This window comes from Manis javanica, chromosome 4, assembly GCF_040802235.1.
Source record: "Manis javanica isolate MJ-LG chromosome 4, MJ_LKY, whole genome shotgun sequence".
NCBI classification, from domain to species: Eukaryota; Metazoa; Chordata; class Mammalia; order Pholidota; family Manidae; genus Manis; species Manis javanica.
In genome coordinates this window covers 25,070,770-25,087,587 of record NC_133159.1, presented here as the reverse complement: position 1 = coordinate 25,087,587, position 16,818 = coordinate 25,070,770, and the positions used below count along the sequence as shown (strand labels likewise).

The 16,818-nt window shown below is 46.2% G+C and overlaps 1 long non-coding RNA gene across 3 annotated transcripts in view; it reads left to right on the top strand.

Annotated features, from left to right (window-relative positions):
* Positions 1 to 12,865, top strand: part of LOC140848664 (uncharacterized) — a 32,935-nt gene extending 20,070 nt beyond the window's left edge. Inside the window, exons 4-5 of one of the 3 annotated variants that reach the window (XR_012129759.1) lie at positions 654 to 736; positions 9,629 to 10,917. This is a non-coding gene — a long non-coding RNA (uncharacterized lncRNA). Of the gene's footprint in view, positions 1 to 653; positions 737 to 7,932; positions 8,909 to 9,628; positions 10,918 to 12,762 lie in introns of those variants that run through there. The other 2 variants (XR_012129760.1, XR_012129761.1) reach the window with 2 other exon arrangements.
* Positions 12,866 to 16,818: the final 3,953 nt, after the last annotated feature.

Genomic DNA, 16,818 nt, shown 5'->3' with positions numbered 1-16,818 from the left:
TCCTGTTTTCTGAAGGTCTGTTGTCAGCAACCATTCTTTGTACCCACTTCTGCATCTGTCAGAGTTTAATTGTGTGCAACAGAACTGGCTGTGGCTGATTAAAGCAGACAAGGAACTTACAAGAAGGATGAGTAACTCATGGACTCTTCAGGGCCTTGAGAGCCAGACGCATAGCCTTGAACCATGCTGCAGAATTGATCCAGTGGGGACACCGCCTCGGCTGCTGCTGGGGCTAGCTTGCTCTGCCCCTGCCATTAGATGCCAGAGCTGCTGCCCCCCCTACCCTAGTCCCAAAAAGAGATTCTGCTTGATCCATACTTTTTAATGTCACTATCTTAGGATTCAAAGTCAGAGTTATCTCATCAGTAAGTACTCTCCATGGGTCTGCACTAAGGTTCAAAGCAAGTTTAGAGTGCAAGCCTCTGCGTTTCTTTCATTCTCTCTAGTGAGAAGCAGGCTTTACCTCCCTATTAGTGAATGAACACTCTCCCACAAAAAGAAATATAGAGAAAGTCTCAAATGCTGGATGGCCAAAAAGATGATAATATCCACTACTCTATATGAAACAAATTGAGTCCATGATATGTGCCTAGAACTGTATGGTTGGGGGAGAATGCTTCTTACCCATGCCTGATGTTTTCTGCCACTTGAAGGAGCCTCCATCTGTATAGTCTCCTGAATGTCTTCACCCATCCACACTCCTCGGGGAAGAAGCAAGACTTACATTATTGATGAGGTAGGGAGAGAACATGGGTACGTGGGACTCTGTGTCTTCCTCCTTCCTTTCCCTTTGGGGGTGTACATTTTAATCTGCTTCATGCACCAAGTTGTAAGAACAGACCTCTCATGGGGGCTCGGCCTATTCCCTGTACTGTCTATAGCTGGATGGACAAAACTAGTTTAGGGTGTCCTATTAGAAAGCCCGTCTGCAGCTCCAAGCCAAAGTCTCCAATATCAGCTTTATAATAGTAAAGGTTAAAGTTTATTCTTTGGCATATTTCTCAATTGGTTCATAGGTCAGGGATGGAAAAGGAGCCCCTGACTCTCTCATTTACTCTCACAGCTAAATGTGACATGGCCTCTGCCCTGCAGGGCTCTTGGTCTAGTGGAGAGAGATACATAATAAATCATTATAACAGCATGACGCCTGGGTCCAAGTCCAACTGTGTCACTCCCTAAAACATAATCCAGAGCATTTAGATGAAGAATTCAAAACTACAGACTTTACCTTTTTGGTGATTGCTCATCTGGCTTTCACTAATTTGAAAGTGGGAAGAGTGGGATTAACAGTCAGGTAGAAAGGAAGGGCGTAATAGAATGGGATGACCTTAGTTTCCCATTGTTGCAGTAACCAGGAGATTAACTTGGTTTATTCTAATTCCCCAAGGTAAGGGGGCCAGTGTTTGATGGGAAACTCTGGGATTCCTGCTCCTGTCTCTCCTTACCCCAGCGGGCCAGAAATCTCAGAGACTGACAGACTGCCTGAGCTAGAAAGGCCCTCTAGTTCCCCTCGTCCAATACCTTCCTTTGCAGTTGGGGAAACAGACCCAAAGAGAAAAAAGTGATTTTCCAGGGCTAAGCAGAAGGCAAGTGGCAGTGCTGGGATCAGAACTGAGGGTCAGGGTCAGGCTAGGGGGAGGAGGAGAGGATGGAGTGTTGTGACAAGAAGCTGCCTCCACTCCAGGCCATGGACCATGAAGTGAGCTCTTAGAGCCCAAAAGACCCCTCCTGCCATCTTCCTGGCCCGCTGTGCCTCACACCATCCAGAAGACAGGGGTCTCACCAGAGCCTTCTTGGGATGTGTTGTTAGGAGTTTATGGAAGGAGGCTGAAATCAGACCAATTCTCACGGGCTGGTGATCTGGCCAGGGCTGCCCAAAGAATTGCTCTGGGAAGAAAGAGAACTGAGAAACCAGCTGTGAACATGGAAAGGAAAGGAGAGGAGGGGAGGGGAGGGGAGGGGAGAAAGCGGAGAGGAGGGGAGCGAGGTTGCCTTTTCTCCACTTTCCAATGTACCTTTCTCCTTTCTCTCCATTCACTCATCTCCCCTGCCTCCATGCTCAGCAGTTCTCTTCTCCCTACCCTTCCTATCGATGCCCTGCCTCCACCACCTCCTTTTCCTCCCTTCCTAGAGGACAGATTTCTGACAAACCCAAGTGGCTGCCTTCTCTGTGAGTTGTTAACTGGTCAGCAAATATAATTTATAATCATAACAAATTCAGCATTTCATTGCAGAAGCACATGCCGATGACATTACTAGAATTCTAAATAAAAAAAGGAAACATTTGCTAGTTCCAGCACCACCAAACCAAATGGCTTTTGCTCGCCCCAATTCACTTCGGTTCTTGTCCCAACATTAAACCTTTTTCACCTAACCACCATTTCTTACACCTTCCTATATGCCAGGCATCCTGGGAAGCACTTTAAACAATGCCAGCACAGGAATGTTTTATTTCCCATAATACCCCTTTTGTTGTCCTCCTAGAATTCCTTCCAATGATAAAAATAGCTAACATCTGTTGATAACTGTGTTAGTCAGATACTATGAGAGTATACAAGAGAGATACCCTGCTCTCTTTTCATCCTAGTGACCCAGTTTTTGTGTGCTGTCCCCCCACATTCTCCAGGTGAAGAACTGTGTCCCAAGGAAGTCCAGAAGCCTAGGGTCCCTGGGGTAGGCAGTTTCTTCCTCTGTAAAAGTGGAGAATGTCCTGGTTCCTACTTCCCCTTTTGGGTTTCTGGGGACCACTGGGGTTTGGCTGTGAGTTCCTTCATTGTTACTGCCTTTGTGGCTTTAGTGTTTTTAGGTGTAATTCTCAGGCAGCCCTAGGCAAAGGATGCCCTTGTTTCCTGTTATTTCAAACATCACAGGAACAGGGAAGCCTAAACAAAGGCTATAGAATGAGATGTTTTCACTGATACACAGAACAAATGGGAAGCCAGCCGGAGGGAGCTGGGCAGAACTTTGGGGAAGATCTGTGGCCCTACAAAAGCAACGGTGAGAGAGGCTGGCCAAGAATGTCCTGGTCTACTCTGTGGTCTCAGTTGAGGTTCTTTATGTGTTCAGGAACAGAAGTCAGCTCAGACTGCCCAGGCACAGTTTGCTAGAAGGATATGTGGATATCTCATGGAACCCTAAGTCAGCTGGGCCTAGGGAAAGACCGAAGCCAGGGAGTAGAGTATTCAGAGGCCTTCTAGTAGCTTCTCTCTCCCTCTCATCTATACTTCAACTTTATATTCTCTCCTGCTGAACAGCAGCCGCCTCTGCTGTTATGTCCTCACGGCTGTGGACAGCCACCCTATCCCATGGGGACACCAGCTGCACTAAAGCCAAAGGCCAGCTTTGGAAGGGGTCCAGAAGCTCCAGCCCACACTGCTGTAGTCCTGTTGACCCCCTCCCACCCACTCCCACCACCCACATCTGCTCAAGGTCACACCCCCTGTTGGTTTTGATGTTCCCCCTTCCCACCAGGGATCACTGTGAGAGCTCTGAGGGAAGAGAAGCCCACATCTTCCTTCCTTGGGGACTTCTGTGAAATCCCTCTCCATATGGTTCCCTGTCTCTGTTGGGAGCTTGCTGGGATGCCCTGCTCAGGGATGAGTGGGTTTCTTCCCAGTCCTGACAAGAAAAGCGAGTGTTGTCTTGCAGTACATAGCATGACACTATCCATTTAGTTGCTCAGCCCACAAACCAGTCATTCCACATTCTCCTCTTTGCTCTCCCACAGCAGCTGGCCCTGTTGATGCTGCAACAGAACCCATCCTGGATCTGCCCACTTCTTTTCATCTCTTGCCCTGATGATGGCAATGGTACCTGACTTGTCTCTGCTTTCACTCCTGCCCTCTGTGATCCATTTTCTACACAGAATCCAGAGCGAGCTTTTAAAAACATAATCCAGATCCTATCACTCTCCTGCTCAAGCCCTTCAGTGGCTTCCCATCACATTTACAATAAAAACTTGATTTCTCACTCTGATCTATAATGCCCTCCCAGAGCTAGTCCCTGCCTACCTCTCTGCCATCATTGAATACCATTCAATAGCTCTCTCTGTCTGACCTTTTCTCTGTTCATCCGAAGGGCCAGGCCCACCTCCAACCAAAGGCCTTTGCCATAGCTGTTCCCTCTGCCTGGTAAGCTTTAGTCTGCCTTAGAGGTATATGTGTGTGTGTATATATATTTTTACTAATCATGAGTTATTGCTATAAAACAAATGGCTTTGCATATGGGTCACCACTTTAGGAAGCTTTTATACAAGATTAAACAGTTCTTTTAGGCCACTGGAGATTCTATTCTCCCATCCTATTTTCTTAGCAGATAACATGACTTTGAACAAGACAAAACAAAACACTTTGAAGTCCTTCCAACAATGAAAACAAGGTCATAACTTGGGAAGATGGAGGAAGAGAAGGAGGAGGAAAAAGAAGAAGAAACAGCATTTGAGACCAAAACATTGAGATTAAAGAGGATCATATTGAAATAATAAAAGCTATATTACTAGAGCAATGACACATACAAATCATGGCCCTTAGAAAGATAAGGAGAAGTTGACAGGATCATAATGGTAGCTTTCACTTATTCACCTAACAGGTGATAGCCTACTAGGTGCCAGGCAGTATTCTAAGTGGTAGGGAAGAAGCAGTGAACCAAACATATAAAATCTCTAATCTGTGGAGCTTACTTCTAATGAGAAAGAAAAAAGCAATACTTTAAAAGTAAATATGTAATATGTATTATAATAACAAGCTCTGTGGGGGAAGATAAAGCAGTGAACGGGATTGGAGAGAACCAGGGCTGGGAATGCAATTGCAATTGTAAATAGTGTGGTCCAGGAATGCCTCTCTAATAAGATGACATTTAAGCCTGAAAAATGCGAGAGCAAGCCATGATGCTCTCTGAGAAGAACACTCAAGGCAAAAAAAAAGAGCAAGTTCAAAGGCCCTGAGGTGGGAATATGCCTGGCCTGTTCAAAGAAAAGCCCAGAGGCCAGGATGGCTGAGGAGCCCGAAGAGCTGCAGGCAATGAGGTCATTGTAAGGACTTTGGCTGCTCTGAGTGAGATGCAAGGTCATTAGAGGGTTTTCAGAAAAGGAGTGATACCATCTGATTTATGCTATAAAAGAATCAGGCTACTATGATGAGAGCAGAATGGCTCGGGGTAGCAGTAGGTATGTGAGCACAGAAGCATGAAGACAAACAAGGAGCTATTGCAAAGATTCAGGTGCAAGATCATGTTGACTTGGACCTTGACAGTAGATTTGGAAGAGGGAAAGACATGGTTAGATTTGGGATGTATTTTGAAGGTAGACTTTACAGCACTGGCTGATGGTTTTGAGGTGGGATTTAAGAGAAAGGGATGTCAAGGATGACACCAGGTTTAGGAAAATTAGGAGTTTGACTTTTGAAACGTTAGTTTAAAATGGCTATTCTGTATTCTAGTGGTGATGTCAAGTGATGCAAAGTACTAGGTATAGGAGGCACTTAGTGTGAGTTTGTGTGTGTGTGTGTGTGTGTGTGTGTGTGTGTGTGTGTGTGTGTGATTCTGTCTCTTGGTGGCTGTGTGATCTTGGCAAGTCCAGCTTCTCTGGGATGTAGATCTAACGAGGCCAAATTCTCAGGGTTTTAAAAACATTTTAATGTTTTAAACACCATTTTTTGACACTACTCCAAACCTAAGGTAGAGCCTAATTCCTCTCCCTTTGCACATGAGCAGACATTAGCGCCCAGCTGCTAACAAGTCAAATGCAGAAGTGATGCAATATGAGTTCCAAGGCTACGTTAGAAAAGCTTCTGCCTGGTACTCACTCTGGGGACACTCACTCTTGGAATACAGCCACTATGCTGTGAAAAAACCCAGGCCACAGGGAGAGGACATGTAGGTGCTCCAACTCACAGCCTCCACTGACATCCCAGCTCCACTGCAGACATGTGAGAGAAGAAGCCTTCAGATGATTCTGGTGTCCTAGCTGACACTGTATAGAGCAGAGACAAGCTGTTCCTGCCAAGCCCTACCCAAACGATGGGTCTGGGAGCAAATGAATGCTGGTGCTTTGGGTTGGTATGTTGCACAGCAGCAGAGAACTACAACACAGGAGATGGTGAAAGCCTTCCATGTGCTGTAACACCATGTACAAAATTGGATCATTAGTCAGTAGACATTCTGAGCTACTCACCTCCTGACTCCAGTTACAAGTCCTTCTAAGCTGGGTGTCAACTCAGGCCAGGCTCTGACTCCCTCCAGCAGCAGGGGGCATGATGTGGGATGCCTCACCACCAGTCTGGCCCAGCCTCCTCTTGTGCCCCCTCTTCCATCAGGGGCCTCCTTGGCTACTGCCCCATAGCACTCCCCGAACATGCTGTATGCAACGATGTCTGTACTTTTCCTCATGCCGTTCCTCTGTCTGAACAACCTTTTCCTCCCAGGGCCCCAGGAACCTTGACTCTGAGGCGCCTCCTTCCCTCTACTCCAGGGCTGACTTCATCCAATCTTATCCAAGGCAGGATCCAAACCTTCCTTGGGGAAGAGCTTCTTCCCACTTGCCTGTTGAGGTCTGAGGGCCACCTCCCAGAAATACGCAGGACCCAATGCTTCTCATCAGTAAAGTCCTAGAGGATAGGAGAGTGGATGTAAGGATGCCACTACCAGCTGCTGGGAACCTCAGCTGCCAGCCTAGAAGGAGGAGAGAGGAGAAGGAGTTGGGATAATCTGTGTGAGTTTGTGACAATGATTTTGAGTAATCAGATGGTCTCCAGCTCCCTGTAAAATGTCTCCACCCAACGCTATTGGTTCCCAGGCACACCTCACTTATGCTCAATAATGAGTCCACTTCCATAGCAGCCCTGCCATTTTGCTGACCCTTGCCCTTCTTCACATGCCCCTGCTGAGCTCACCCATTCTTCTGAGCCTGATTTACACACTGCTCTGGCCAGGCACAGCTGTTGTCTGCCATACCTACAGCCATGCTGCCAGGGGGCCTGGACAATGCCATTGACCCCTGCCTGATGGCTGGGCGTGGCCTGAACAGTAGGCTGCCATTTGTTGGGTGCATAAACAGATACTACAGTTGCATTGTTTGTCGACATTTTCTTATATTTTGATCTGGTGCCTGTACCTCCATGTGGCCCCCCAGGCCCAGCAGCTCTCTGAGCCCCCTAGATGATGTGTAGTACAGGACCCAGAACAGGGGAGAATGGCTCCTTCCCTCTGTTACAGGGATGACTTAAAACCCTTGGGCCTCACTACCCCGCAGGCCACAGGCCTTCTGCAGTAATCAGATTACTGAGATTCACATTTCGCTAGCTCAGTACTGCACCATCCTTAACTCGGGCAACTGCAGTGCTCAGAATCATCACAGGGTGACTTTGCCCATAGAGTCTTCGGGAGTCCCAGAGTTGTTTCATGCATGCTTCTGCAGCGGTCAAGGCCGCTGCTCACGCTGTCTCCTCCGCTCTGCCCTGGCCATCACCCCTGGATACCACTTGCAAGGTTTTCCTCCGACTGCCTCTTAGTACTCTGCTGGACTGCCTGTCAGTGCCTGTGTCCCCATACTAGGCCTTGTCTTTTTAATCCTAACAGGAAGAGAAACTGATTTCCTTGCACTGTGTTCTGCCCTGAGAGGGGAATCACAGCAGGTCTGCTCTAGCTCCTCAGGTGCCACATTATTTAGAGAGATTGTTGGGTTTGGTTTTGTATTTGTTAGTATCTCTGGCTACATGCAGACCCTGGACCCAGAGCTGGACCCATCTCTATCACTCAGACCCTGAGCTGAGTCTCGCTCTTCATTTCAGGTTCCTTCATTCATTCAGCGACTGTTTACCGAGTACCTCTGTGTTTACGGGACTATGACAGTAACTTGGAGTATTAACTTCCTATTGCTATTTTATAAATTCCCACAATCTTAGTGATTTAAAACAACATATACGTTTTATCTTACAGCGTTAGAGGTCAGAGGTCTGAAATGGGTCAGCAGACCCTTCTGGAGCCCTCGGAGAATCCATTTCTCTGCCTTTTCCAGCTCCTAGAGGCCACCCGCAGCCCTCAGCTTACAGCCGCACATTATCCAACCTCGGCTTCCATCAACATGCCTCCTTCTCTGACTCTGACCCTCCTGCCCCTTCTCACAAGGACCCCTGTGATTACAATGGGCCCACCTGGATAATCCAGAGCAGTCTCCCCCATCTCAAAAGCCTTAATCACATCTACAAAGTCCCTCTTGCTACAGAAGGAAGGTAATATATTCACAGGTTTCAGGGATAAAGATGTGAACATCTCCAGGGAGCCATTATTCTGCTGACCACACTGGGTATCTAGTTGAATGGATTCTATATGAAGGATGCAGTCTTTTCCTGTATTTTACCCCCTGGCACTCTCCCTTTCTGTCCCAGTTTGCCAAACATACTTGTTCATACCTGAACCCCATTCATGGACCTAGTCAAGTTCTTAAGAGCTTACTCTTCGGCCCTTTTGTACATCCGGATGGAAATATTTCCCCTTCTTGGAGACTCTCTCACCTTCAGGGTAAGGCCTCTGGCTCTCCTTTCAGTATCTCAGAGAGAACTGAGATATCCAGGCAAGGAGAGGGAGGCCATGGAGCATGTGTGTATATCCAGGGATAATCCCATTCAGCCAATGGGAGGTCTGCCAGGAGGCTGGAGAGCAGATGAAGTGAAGGCAGGCTGTGCTTCCTTCTGACTCCTGCCCCTGACTCCGGCCCTGGACTGCTTCATCCTTCTCTGAAGTTTCGGCTCCTGTCAGGTTCAGGCCCCTCTGGGTTGAGGCAACTGCTCTTTGCTCTCAGACTTTCAGGCCATAGGAATAGTGCCAGCTCTGCTGTCCCCAGCCCTGGGTTCTGTACTACCTCTTGTGGTTTCCCTAAACTCTGCTCAAATGTTTGTAAAGACCCTTCATTAAACTTTTCTCAAATTACCCAATTTGCGTGTATCAACTGTTTTCCCATCTCCTCCCAAAAGGGCAGGGTACCTGCAGCAGAGCCTTTAAATTTCCCTCAGTAGGCTCCTTTCCCTCTTTGTTTTTTTTTTTTTAACACGCTCAGAGTTGTAACAGAGAACATGGCTGCCCTGCTGAGCTCTACGTTCCCCAGCCTCCCCTGTAGCTAAGAATGGCATGATGAGTTCTTGCCAATAGGATGTAAGCATAAGTGATGTGATAAATTCTTGGTCTTACCCTTGACATTGTGGACCCAGAAATGGAAGCTTTGTTTTAAGGAAGCTTTGTTTTATGCATCAACCCACCAACCTGGGTCCCAGATGACTCTTTGGAACAGAGCTGGCCCTGTTAGCCATGGACTACTCATATCTGGACTTTTCTTGTGAGAAAAATAAACTTAAGTCTCATTTAAGTTACAGTATTTTGGGGGCTGTGTGTTAGAGCACTTAGCCTATACTCTAACTACCAGAGCATTGACTCAAGAGCAATCAATCCATAGGCCTTTTAAAATCTAACCCACCCCCAACCTAATTTAGATCATCATCCTGTTAAACTCTCTTCTAGCACCCTGTACTTTTCCTTCAAAGCACTTATCACAGCTTATAATTAAGTAATTATTTGTATGATGCAGTGCTCAATATTGATTGCCTTCCCAACAACTATCTCCCCTCTTTTTATCTCACAGGATCCTTTTTGATTCAAGTATTCATGCCATCCTCGTTCAGACTCATGCTGCAAAGAGCTTAGGCCAATCAGATTCTCTTTCTTAGATTTTGAACTAAGAAACAAATAATGAGCCACTTATCAAAAGGCTCTAAGATAGAAAGTTCACAGCGTAGAGGGAACCAACGAGGCCACAGTGGACCATGCGCAAGCCGATGTGCTCAGGAAGCCAAAACTAAGAATGAGAGTGAGCAGCAGGTAGTAGAGAAGCAGGTATGTGAGGTGGAAGCAGATTGTACCAATGATTGCACAACTGACCTGTGCGTTATGACTGCTGAGGACCTGCAGCCACCTGGATCCAGGATTATCTCCCAGTTTCAGGTTCTGCTCTTGGCTTTCCATAGACAGCATCTATAATTATCCCTAATAGACGCCATCTTTCCCTGGGCTGACAAGAGTGCACACCAAGCAGGCTTGAATAAAGCAGTAACTTTGGGCAAATGTTTAACAAATATGGTTTGAATACCCACTGTGTCCCAGGAACTGTTGTATGCATGGGAGTACTATGAAGACAAGATGGGCTGCCTAAAGTGTCTCTCAGAGAAGCAAAATCAACTATGTCACCACTCTACCTGCTTATGATTCTTCAGTGGCTTCTAACTGACCTTAGAACAAAGCTTGAAATCCTTTCTATGGTTTACAGGGCAACCTTGCATGATCCAGCTTCTGTCTATGTTTTGCGATACTATTACTTTTCCCTTCCCTTCATTCTCAGCCATCTCAAATCACTCTCAGGTCTCCAAATGTGTAAGCCTCTTGCATGCTTGCAGGTCTTTGCACACATTCTTCTATCTACCTGCATGTGGTAAGCAAAGGTAAGAGGCAAGGATGAGAATGACAGTGATAAAATTAATAAAAACACTACCACGTACTGAGCATTTATATATATTTTACATATATTATTCTTAATCTTCCTAAAATGCTGCAGGGTAGTTCTGTTTGCCCCATCTTACAAATGAGGAAACTGAGGTCTTCGAAAGTTCAGTAGCTTGCTTCAGATCACACAGTTCATAAGGGACAAAGCCAAAATTTTAATCTAAGCCTATTTGACTCCAAAGGACAGGTTGTTTAGGCCAGCTGTCATTTCTTTGCCATGCTTTAGAGCTCAGCTTCAGGAAGTAGACAGAATTGGCTTTGAATTCAGGGCTCCACCACTTCCTAAGTGGGTGGCCTTGAGACTGAGCCTCAGTTTCCTCACTTGTAAAATGAGGTCAGCAATAGAATCTACTCAGAGGTTATTGTGAAGTTAAAAGGAAAGGGTGCTTGTGAAGTGCTTGGCATAGGCCTGGCCTAGTACATTCAATAAAAGTAGATATTGGTTCATTATCATCACCATTGCCTTCTTCGCTTAGGTAAATCACTCTCTCTCCTTTGCCCTATCCAGTTCAGAGCTCTGCATCTTGTCACAGACACAACCTAAGAGCTGCTTCTCTGCAGGGCTTCCTGGGGCCAGGCCTGCACAAGTTTGTAGAAGTAAGCTCAGGCAGGCAGAGGAATGGCCTCTAATTGATCCCAGTTAGAGCTGGGCAGGCCCTGTCTTCCTTGGCTGGGGCCTCAGGAAGCAGGGTGCTGCCTGATTTATGTTCCTGCTGCACCGAGGATGACCTGGTGCCCTCTCTACGTGTCCCAGCATCAGACAAGGCCGTAAAACAGAATTGGTGCTGCACATTTGTTCCTATCAGGGGCCGACTTATACACTGCTGTGCCCAGCTTAGGTCAGTCCCCTGCAGGACTCTTCCTGGGAAAGGTTGGTGTGTATGGCCACCCTGTGCGGTCAGGCCTCTGGGAGTTCAGGGACAGTGTATTGAAGGGAAATCACAATCTCTTATACTCTCATGGCTTCAGTGGCTATCTACTTGCAAATGGCTCCCACTCTACTTCCTGAACCTACAGTTACCCCCAGCCTCAGACCTAGATATCCAGTGGCTTGCTGGACACATGGGCCCTGTCTGAACTTATCATGTTCACTTCCCTGCTGGCTCCTTCCAGCTGGCTGAGGCAGCGGCTTCCTTCGTGGCCTGGTGCACATCTTTGTACACCTCCTTTACAGCTGTGACTATGCTGTTTTATAATTAGGACAGCTTACCACAGGTCTTACATTATCTATATCTCTGTTTCCTGCAATAGACTGTGAACTCCTACAGACAGAAGACTGGGTCTGATTCATCTCTGAATCCCCAGTGCCTAGAACAGAGTTTGAAACAGAGGACATGCCATAAACCTCATGAGTGAATGAGTGGATGGATGGATGGATGGACGGACGAGTGAAAGAATGAGTGAACACAGATGAGTATTTTTCAAAGTGGTTTTTAAAGAACAGGGCTTCTTAAGAGGGACCTCTAAAATTCCACCGGAAATAGTGAAATTAGATATTAGCATCTTAGAAGCTGATTAACCTTATTAACTGCAAACTCTGATCTCTTCTATGTACAGATGACTGAGACCCAGAGAAGTTAAATAACTTAGTGAAACAGTTATTTAGTGGCAGAGCTCCTGGACTAGCCCCCAAACCTCCTAAATTTATAGTTTGCAGCCCTTCCCTCTCTTTCTACATGCTGAGCTTAAGTGAGCTCTTTGCAAACTCTCCCAAGCTTGGCTTCCAAAAGTAGACTGTGTAAGGCAGAGGGTACTCTAGACTATCACAAGGTTTTATTAACAACAACGTGATCCATAGCAGAAAAACTGAGATGAGCATCTCATAAGCTTCCAGTTCTAAGAGCAGTGTGAGATTGTATGACTGTGTGGCCCTTATCCTCCTTAAGCCTCAGTTTCCTCATCTGCAAAGTGGGAGTAATAATGACACCTATCTTCACATAATGTATATTTTTCACTTTATGGTATTCTGGTAGGTTGTATTATTATTCCCAACTACTTCTGGGCTCTCAGTAAAAGAAGTACCCATCTCTGCCTATTGCAATGAGGCTTCAGTGCCTCCCTGTGGGGGTAGTATACCTCGCTGCCCCCCTCGTGTCAGTCTAGGTCATTGGCTTCCTTCAGCCAATGGAACATGAATAGAAGTGTCATGTGCCACATCCCAACAGAAGCTTTAAGAGCCATAGCAAGGTTCAACCATAGCATTTTTCCTTCTGTCTCTAGACTAATACACGGGCCACTCCTATAGCCTGAGACATGGAATGTGAAGACACAAGAACAGAACCTCAAATGACATGCAGCAGTCACATAACATAAATGAGAAATAAACCTTCATTGTTTCAACCACTGAGATTGCAGGGTAGTTTCTACTGCATAGCCTAGCAAATGCTGACTAATAACTTTTTGCTTATAATGTGGACAGACTCATTTGGGACCTCTCAAAAAGGAGGATGGGGTATATAGTAAAGATAGCCACAAGATGCATCAAGTCCTATCCTACAGCCAAGTATTAGTTAATGGTCAGAGTATGTTGCCATAATAAAGAGACTCCAAAATAAAGTGTTAAATGAGATACACATTTACTTTTCTCATAAAACAGTACAGAAGTAAGTGGCCGATCCAGGGATGTTAGACAGCTCAGCTCCATGAGATTGCCCAAAGGTCCAGGTTCCTTCCATCTTGCTGCCCCTGCTGTCTTCTGTGTTATCCTTCTCTGCACCATGTCCACATTGCAGCCTGCAGGAAGGAGGAAAGACAGAGAGGAGGGACAACCAGCGCTCCTTTTAAGGATGTACGGAGAAGTAGCTCACATCACTTCTGCCCACAGTGTGTTGGCCAGATCTTATTTATATTGCCTTGGCTAATACAAGGAAGCTGATAAAGTAGTTTCTAGCCAGGTGACCAAGTAACACAAAGGGGGCTTCCTATTAGTGAAAGAAGGAAGATAATCAGTTCAGTGGTGTTCTGGAGCTGGCTCAACAGGCTCATGAGAGCTGAGTACACGTATTCTTCCCCAAGTCTGTGTTCATTGACATGACTTGAAATTGGCCTTAATGGGAGTATTTACACCACAGAAGTTGGCAAACACTACAGATCCAGACTTCCCCCCAACACACACATCCTGACCAGCTGGAGAGCCAGTTGTTTAATATTTGCCAATGCAAAGGGTAATGGATACTAGGAAGCTATTAGCAGTGTCTAATGGTTGGGCCACATTTTCTTGGTGTCCCTACTGCCTTCTCCTCTCACTCCTCAGCAGCTTCTTCACCTTCTGTTCAACGAGAAATACTCTGGATTGTCTGCCCTGAGGCTGAGTGCCTACACTGGGGCTGCTCAGCTGTGTCCGGGGTGGAGGAGCTGGATGGGGATCAGGCCCAAAGCTCCCTTCAGAGGGGCTGTGGGCACAACTGGCACCCGAGGCAGACACAGGGTGCAGGTGAGTAAAAAGTCTTTCCCAGAGTTCAGCTTGTGGGACACTCTCCTTATGCAGTTTCTCTAATACTCCTTTAAAAAATTTTTTTTACTGTGATAAAATATATGTAACATAAACTTCACCATCTTGGCCATTTATAAGTGTACCATAAAGTGTATCAAATACATTCATAATGCGGTGCATCCAACACCATTGTCCATTTCTACATCTCTGATCTCCCTTTTGCTATTTATGGCCCAGGTGGTGAAAGATGTACTTGCTGAGGTAGCAGGAGGCCTCTGGCTGAGGCCTGGCTATGCTCCGTATCACAAGGGCAGCGATTTGCAGAAGACCTGAGGTGCACACGCACGATCTAGGCAAGAAGCTGGCTGAGCACCTTTCCAGCAGGGCAATCCAGGGGGAAAGAAAAAACTCAGACCCCAGCCCTGTCCTTCAACGAGTTGGGGCAAGTTCACCTTACACCATGTTCTTCAGAAACACTGTGCCTGAATAGTTCTTCCCTCTCTTTGTCTGATTAATGCCTATGTCCTTCAGAGCCCTCCCACCTAAAACTGGCTCTTTGCATGAGTCTCTCTCACAGCCTGGTCTTCCTATTTGTAGCACTATTCAGGTTTTTATTATATATTTATCTACTTACCTCCTAATTTTTCATCTGTCCCTGTACTACCCTGAATGTCCCATGTTTGTTTTGTTCAGCAGTATATCCTCAGCACTGAGCCCAGGCCTGGCCCAAAGCTGCCATTCAATAAGAATGTGTTAAATAAATTAATAAAGAAATGAATTAAGTTAGTTGACATCTCTAAACCTTAACTGTGAACAGGAAGGTATTAAAATATCTAACTAATGAGGAGGGACAGGAACAAATCAGGAAACATGCCAAGTGTTCAGGCCAATGTTCTAAAGCAGTGACTACACTGGAGGCCCCTGCTGTGCCAGGTATTAACCTGTTAGTTGCTGCAGAGTACAGAGATCTAGAGGACCCCAGGGGAGAAACTGAGGTGAAGGAGAGCTGGAAGGGCACATAGGGCACGTGGAGCAACAATCAATAAAAAAAAAAAAATTCTCTTAATTAATAACATTTGAGGCTATAGTGGTGCAAACCAGCTAAATGTCAACCCTGTCTGTAAAATGGAGGAAATGATGCCTAGCTGATTAAAAGGGGTGCTGGGGGACATGGCATCAATCAATTCCATAACATGCTAGGAGAGGCCGGCCTAAGATAAGAAAACACCAGAAGCTTAGAAAGTACTAGGACTGAAACGGCTGCACTTCACCTTCCTGCTCCATCCCCAAGATAGACAAGTCCCAATAACCTGTTCCAGGTGCACGAAGGAAATCCAGCTCAATCTGGAAAGGGTTTTGGTGTCTGAGGAATTGCAAATTTTAAAGAACAGAACAGGACCAGATGGCAGGAGAGACTGTTGCTCTCCCAGAGATTCCTCCTTAATTCAGGAATAGAGATCCCTGCCATGAAAAGCCTGGCCAAGCTCCCACTAGTGTTCAAGACCTGGGCTCTGTGCTCCTAAAATTCTGTGACCCTAAAGCTCATTCAAAGAAGGGACAGAGACTCCAGACCTGGGCTAGGGAATTTTTATCTCAAGACTCCTAATCAGGACCCTTGAATTTGCTTCTCCCTTGAGCAACCGTTAGGAAACAGATCCCTTGAGCATGCAAGAACTAGCTGTTAGGAGTACAGCCTGCCTTTCAGGTATCAGGTAAAAACAAGAGATGCCTTACATCTGACTCCAACCCAAAGAGAAATTTACTATAAGGATAGAGGATGTGTCACAGAAAACAAAGCTGGGGATGGTGATAGGGAGGCCATCAGGAATCTCAGCGCCCTGAGAAATCCAAGGGTTGGCTTTGGTTTTCTTCCCCAGAGCAGACCAACTGGCTCTTTTACCTGGTATGCATGGTGGAAGTGTGAACTGCCAGCACCTCAACTCAAGAAAGCCACCGGAGGCAGGCAGCAAGGCTTCAGCTCCTGTCCAGGGTTATGGAGATGGGGTGTGATTGGCTCAGCCTACCTTGACTAGTCACCTGTGGCCTGGGGTGAGGAGCAGAATCAAAGGTATGTTTGGCTGTCCTTCAGGGCCTGTGGATACAAGAGGGGCAGAACCATTCATAGAACAGGGATACTGGGCAAACAGTAGACAGAAGGTACCTTCTTCATGTGATTTATCTAATGTTACTCAGCTAAAAATGACAACCAAGTCCAAACGATTCCTATGTTCTTTCCATTTTGCTCCATTTGAGGCTTATGAAATGAAGGTCATTATCCCAAGGGTCACCAAAGGTAAAGCCAGAGCCTCAGACACCAATGAGGGCTCAGATCTGAAGGCAGTGAATACAACAGTGTTTGCCAATCCTGGCTTCTCTGCTAGACTATAAACTGAAAAGGATTGTATGTGTCTAGCATGGATCCTGGCAGGTAAGCACAGTTGGTAATTATTTATTGATGGAAGGAAGGAAGGAAGGGAGGAAGGACTGTGCTTCTAAATCACTTGCAGAGCTTGGTATAAAAAGAAAGATATCAATACTGAGCAACATTTATTGAGCAAATCAATGAGCTGAATATTATTCCCTTTTATAGGTAAGATACTGAGGCACAAAAAGGCTAGGAAATTCACCCAAGTTCGCTGGGTTAGTGACAGAACCATTGCAAATCTAAGCAACCTGGCTCCAGAACCTCCACACTCAACCACTGCCCCAAACAGCCTCATGTGATGTCAGCAACTCACACCAGACCTTAGAGAATTAGAATCTCCAAGGGCCCACCCAGGAATCTGTATTTGAGCAAGTTTCACAGATGATTCTGACACACAACCAGAATTAGCCCTAAAACT